Source organism: Tamandua tetradactyla, chromosome 26 (genome assembly GCF_023851605.1).
Source record: "Tamandua tetradactyla isolate mTamTet1 chromosome 26, mTamTet1.pri, whole genome shotgun sequence".
NCBI classification, from domain to species: domain Eukaryota; kingdom Metazoa; phylum Chordata; class Mammalia; order Pilosa; family Myrmecophagidae; genus Tamandua; species Tamandua tetradactyla.
In genome coordinates, this window is record NC_135352.1 from 35296315 (window position 1) to 35302314 (window position 6000).

Here is a 6000-nt window from a genome sequence, read left to right on the forward strand (position 1 = left end):
ACAATCAATTTACCTCCAAGGAAAGAGGGTGAAAATATGTTCTGAACAACATTCTGTGTCATAAAAGTTCATTTCTTCTGACATATGATCAAATCAGTAAAGCAATTTGCAATAAGAATGATACCAAGAACTATTTTTATATCACTGATAAAGAGTAGAATTCATAAATAGTAGGAACAAATTATAGTGTTTTTACAACACTAGGGAGAAGGAAAATGATCGGGCAGCTTTTATAAGAAAAAGATAAGAGGAAAAAGCAGTGCTTAGAGCACATTCAATGGACAATATTTAAGTTACTGTTTCCAAATGACAAGGATTGAGACATGAGCTCAGGGTGGCAGATTTCTTTTGTTTATTGAGGAAAGAGTAACACAGTATATCTAAGGGAGTTTTCTATCAATGTCTGTGTTATTTATATCATAAAAGATTTTTGAATAATTTGTGTATGTTTCCCTATTCTAAGGTCATTTAAACCCTTGATATAGTTATAGCCAGACCCTTGTGTTTTCTGCTTCCTGGAAATATTGCCACATACAGAAATAGGACATAATGGTTAGAAGAATAAAGCAGTGCCCATTTATTATTTCTTCCTGGATAACAAAACCCTGATTTTGTGCTCATTTCAATTAGTGATACTAATTTTTGGAGATGCATTTTTCATCAAATTCAGGAGTTAAATGTTCATTGCTTTGACCTAATTGTGAATATTGGTTTATTCTCATTTTTATCCAATCACTATAAAAGAATTATACTTTCATATCATTTGGGTGTGCTTTTACAATATTTCCTCTTTGAGGCAAGTGCTCTTCTCCCCTTATGACAATGAGTTTGGTTGTCGTGGGCAATGGAAAGTGAACAGATATATGCCAGGTCCTACCAGGAGTTTTAAATGTGCCCCTTGGAGATTCTATCTGCCACCATGAGAAAAGCATGCCCCGATTAGACATTAGTTTCAAAATTAGAGACTGTGTAACACACCTCAGCCGGACCTGCAGTCTACAGCAAAACCACCTCAAGTGACATGTTGACCTGTGAGTGAAAAATATTTCACATTGTAAATCAGTGAAACTTTGGGGTTGTTTCACCCCGATTGCAGTGGAAACCCAAGTTCTGCCTACATTGTAGCAATTCTCCTCTCCTAACCACTGTCTGATTTGGGCAGGAGAATACAACCTAATTCTGAACAGGAGGGTATGTGAGAAGTGGACAGGGTTCGGGGGAAGGTTTTCCTTATGGATAAACACAAAAGATTAACATTAGGAAACCATCTCTTTGTTTTGTGTGGGCATCTCTTTCTTCCCCAAGTTTTTCAGCTGAGCACAAAAGCTAGCACACTGAAGATGATTCAGGAAAAGAAACGAAATAATGTAATAATGTTGTTGAAATGCTAAATTGATCAATTGATTAAGCCTGAAAATACCACGAATTGGGCTTCTGTTATTGCAGATGAAAACATTTGTATCAGCCAGGGCTCTCTAGAAAAACAGAACCAATGAGATTTTTACATAATATGCATATTTATACATATACGTGTGTGTGTGTGTGTGTGTGTGTATCAAGAGATTTATTATAGGAATTGGCTCATCTAACCATGGGGATTAGCAAGTCTGAATTTCACAGGGCAGGACCCAAGTTGGAAAATTGGTGGTAACATTTAATTCCAAGAAGCCCTATGTTGTGAACTCTGATGAAGGTGATATTGAATTCCCCAGGAGAAGCTGGCTGGTTGAAATAGAGATAGACATTCTTCTTTCTGAAGCTGAAATCCTCAGTTCTCCCTTTAAGAACTCCAGCTGGTTGGATGAGAAGATTCCTTAGATTGCTGAAGACAATCTTTGTATAGAGGCAACAACTGCCTAATGATTTAATACACTAAATAACCTCATAGTAACAATCTCACCTGCACTTGTTTGACCAAACACATGGGCACTATAACCTCACCAAGTTGGTACATGAAATTAATTATCACAGCATCCTAATTTATACAAAGGTGAAAATGATTGGAAATATGGATATGAAACGTAGCGAATGCAAATTTATCTCTAGTCTTTTAGAACTAAGTCAGGAGTTAAAAACTTTTAATTAAAAGACCAAATAGTAACTATTTTAGGCTTTGTGGGCCATCCTGGTGGCAACTACTCAAACTGACTATTATAGCACATAGACAATAATGCAAATAATTGATATGATGTGCTCCAATAAAACCTTATTCACATAAACAGATAATAGTGGCCATTATTTGCTGATATATTAACTAAGGGGTGATTTAGCTGTAATGATAATCAGTTAAGTGATGTGTATTATACAGAGATTTTGCTGAGATAAGAAAATAAAGATAAACTAAATGAGACAACATTCAGGTATGGCTTTTCCTCACAGAGGGAGATTCTACACATTTAATGCCACACCCGCACAGTTATCTAAAAATCTCATCTAAAAGTGCATAAATAGTTCAATCATTAATACTGGTTTAAAATTTTTTGTCTTTTAATTTTATCTGGCAGAGAAAGACTTCTGTTTCTGTCAAGATAAAAGTGTAGATATGCTGAAATACTCAACAATATGAAACATGTAGATCCTGGATTAAAATAAAATAATACTAATACTAATACTAGTAATATTTTGACACTGTTATTTTGACAAGAAAGAGAAAATATCTTCTAGGAAAAAAAAAACCACCAAAAATAAATAAGTGAATCTAACAAAATATACAAACCAATGATGTGAAATCAGAGCTGGAAATGATAAACTTAAGGATTAAAGGGGATGCAAGAAGTCCTTGTGATGGTGCAGTTTTCTCTGGGCCCATGACAAGGTGTGAAGCTGGTCAGAGTGCTAAGAAAATAAAAAGAGAGTGGGCCACAGTGGCTCAGCAGGCAGTTCTTAAGAAATTAAGAACACAAGAAATGGAGGGCATTTTTTTTCAAGGGCAATATTTGTTTACAGGAAAAACTACAAAGCACAGATAAAATAACAAGGGAATATGACAATTTGTATCCTTGAATTAATCTGAATTTGGCAAGAAAATTCATAAACTACTCTGTATCTATCTATAGACACAGATAATCTCAAATTACTTTGAAAGGGTGGTGGAACGAAAATCAATATATTACCCTGAACTTTCAGGCTTGCTGCTAGCATTGACAGTCTAGAATTTGAAGTAACAGCCCACAGTTGCCCATATTGTGATAGTAGAACAATTTATGATATTAAACCTAGAATCCAACACAATAACTAAAATCTGGAGAAGTCCATAGCAGGTCATTGCAATCCAACAGCAGCAAAATACTGTCTGCTTCTCATCACCCTTGCAAATCATATCCAGTGCCTCTTGTTGGCAAGCTTTATAGCACATACTAAACAGGGGTGAAAAATATGAGGGATGGGGTAATATTGCTGAGTTGCCAACATAATTTGTCACAAATGTCCTAAAGTAAATGTACAAAAATAAACTTCTAACCATATCAGCATATATGTACTGGTTTTATAGTGCTGCTGGAATGCAACATACCAGAATTTTTTTTGGTGCATGGTCTGGGAGTCAAACCTGGGTTTCTTACCTGAAAGGTTGGCATTCTAACCACTGGACTACCCGTGCGCCCACCCTGATTGGCTTTTAAAAAGGGAATTTAATAAGTTCCAAGTTTACATTCTAAGGCCATAATTATGTCCTAATTAAGGCATCTAGAGAAATTTACCTTGACTCAAGGAAGGGGGATTTGGGAAGGTACATGGTCACTGTCTGGTGGTCCTTGTTCCCAATTCCATTGCTTCCTTCTTCTGATGCCAGTGGTTTCCTCTCTACACATCTGTAGAACTTCACTTAGTTCCTCCAGGACACAATTCTGGGTTTATATCTCCTAGCTTAGAATCTGCCAGGGCTGGATATTTCTTCTTTTCAGGTTCTGGTTATTTCTGTGAGTCCTTGCTTAACACCTAGGCTATTTCTGCCTTGATCTTCAAACATCTGCATTGGCTCTAAGATTTCTCCAAAACGTTTCCTTTTTCAAAGGATGTCTGTAAACTAATGAAGAAGCGGCTTAAATGATTTGTCGCATCTCCATCTAATCAAAAAGTCACATCCATAACTGGGCATGCCACATCTCCAAGGAGATAATCTAATCTAATATTCTGCCCTACAATTCTGAATCATGATTGCCCCCACAATATTGGATCAGGATTAAAATATGTTTTTTCTGGGATGCATAAAAGATTCAAACAGGTACAATGGAGTCCAAAAATGAAGTATTTAAAAAGATGCTTCTTCAATAGTGTACCAGTTTGAATCTGTTGTTTACCCCAGAAATGTCAAGATGTTGAATCCTCATTCAATATTGCTGGGTGGGATGTTTGTTATTGTTTCCATGGAGATGTGACCCACCCAGTTGTGGGTAGTAACTTTTGATTAGATGACTTCCATAGAGCTGTATCTCCACTCATTCAGGATGGGTTTGCTTACTGGAGCCCTTTAACAGGGAACCATTTTGGAGAAAGCTTTAGAACCACACAGCCAGAGACCTTTGGAGATGCATAAAGAAAAATACCCTGGGAAAGCTGGTAAAGAAACCTGGGGAGAAAGCTGGCAGATATCACCATGTGCCTTTCCAGCTGAGAGAGAAACGCTGAACTTCATCAGCCTTCTTGAGCCAAGGTATCTCTCCCTGGATACCTTAGTTTGGAAATTTTTGTAGCCTTACCTTAATTTAGACATTTTCACAGCATTAGAACGGTAAACATGCAACTTAATAAATTGCCTTTTTTAAAAAAGTCATTCCATTTCTGGTATATTGCATTCTGGCAGTTTACAAATTAAAAAAAAAAAAAAAAAAGCAACAGAAATTGTAAAACACCTGGAATAAATCAATCAAAATTTGTGCACAATTTCTATGCATATTGTTCCAAAGTTTACTTAAGAACCGTAAAGAAAACTTGTATAAATGGAGTACTATGCTATATTAATGAGTAAGAATTTGTCAGTTTTCTCAAAATTGATTCATAGATTTGATGCAGTTAAAAAATGTGCACCAGTGTTACATGCTGCTTGACATACTGATTTTAAATTTTACAAGGAAGAGTAAGGCCAATAATAAACATGTTATTCATGAAGGGAAATTGCACTACTGAATGTTATTTATTACTATTGAGAGGACAATGAATACAATAATGCAAGGATGAGCACCAATGGAAAATAATTGTCTTACTGTAAATAGACCCACTCTTACTTGGAACTTGACCAGAGACAGAGGTTTTGCAGGCACCAAGGGAAAGGAAGGGCTGCTCAATGAATGAAACTGAGACAACTGGTAACTATATGGAGAAAATGAAGTAAGAGTCCTACCTCACAACCTCTAACAAATTGCCTGACTCCATTTTTGATGTTTCAGTGACAATGGCATTCAAGCCCATCTCTCACTCCCTATTCTCTCTTGTGCCTCTTCTGGGCGAGCTAAGAAACCCTAGGTTCTCCCACCTTTGCTGCCTGTGGGAGGCTCACAGTATAGGCCCTAGTCTGCATGAGGGAACCCAACCCCAGGCTCTGCTCCCTAAGCTTTCTCAAGACATTTTTGGATTGCTTCCCCAAAAAGCCTCATTATGTGAGCAATAAACTTTTTTCATACAGTCTTGGTGCATGTATGGTGTAATTAGTCTTGACATCTAAATTTTGGGTAGGGGAGACCATTCCACCTCTGCAGACCGATTACAGCACAATCACCCATAAAATACCTATTTCAGATTATTTTAAGGACTTCAGTATAAAATGCAAAATAGAAAACATTTTAGAAAAACGTAAATAAAAATATGTTATTGTACTCAGAGTAAGGAAAATACCAAAAAGAAAGCATAACTGTAATTTAAGAACAGAAATATTTGACTGAATTATAAACAAGCAATTTTGTTCAGTAAGGATTTTGAAAGAGAATAAAGGGGACAAAAAATTTAGGAAATGCATTTATACATATTAAGCAGAAAAGGTTTCTATTTCCAAAACAGTTTAACAAT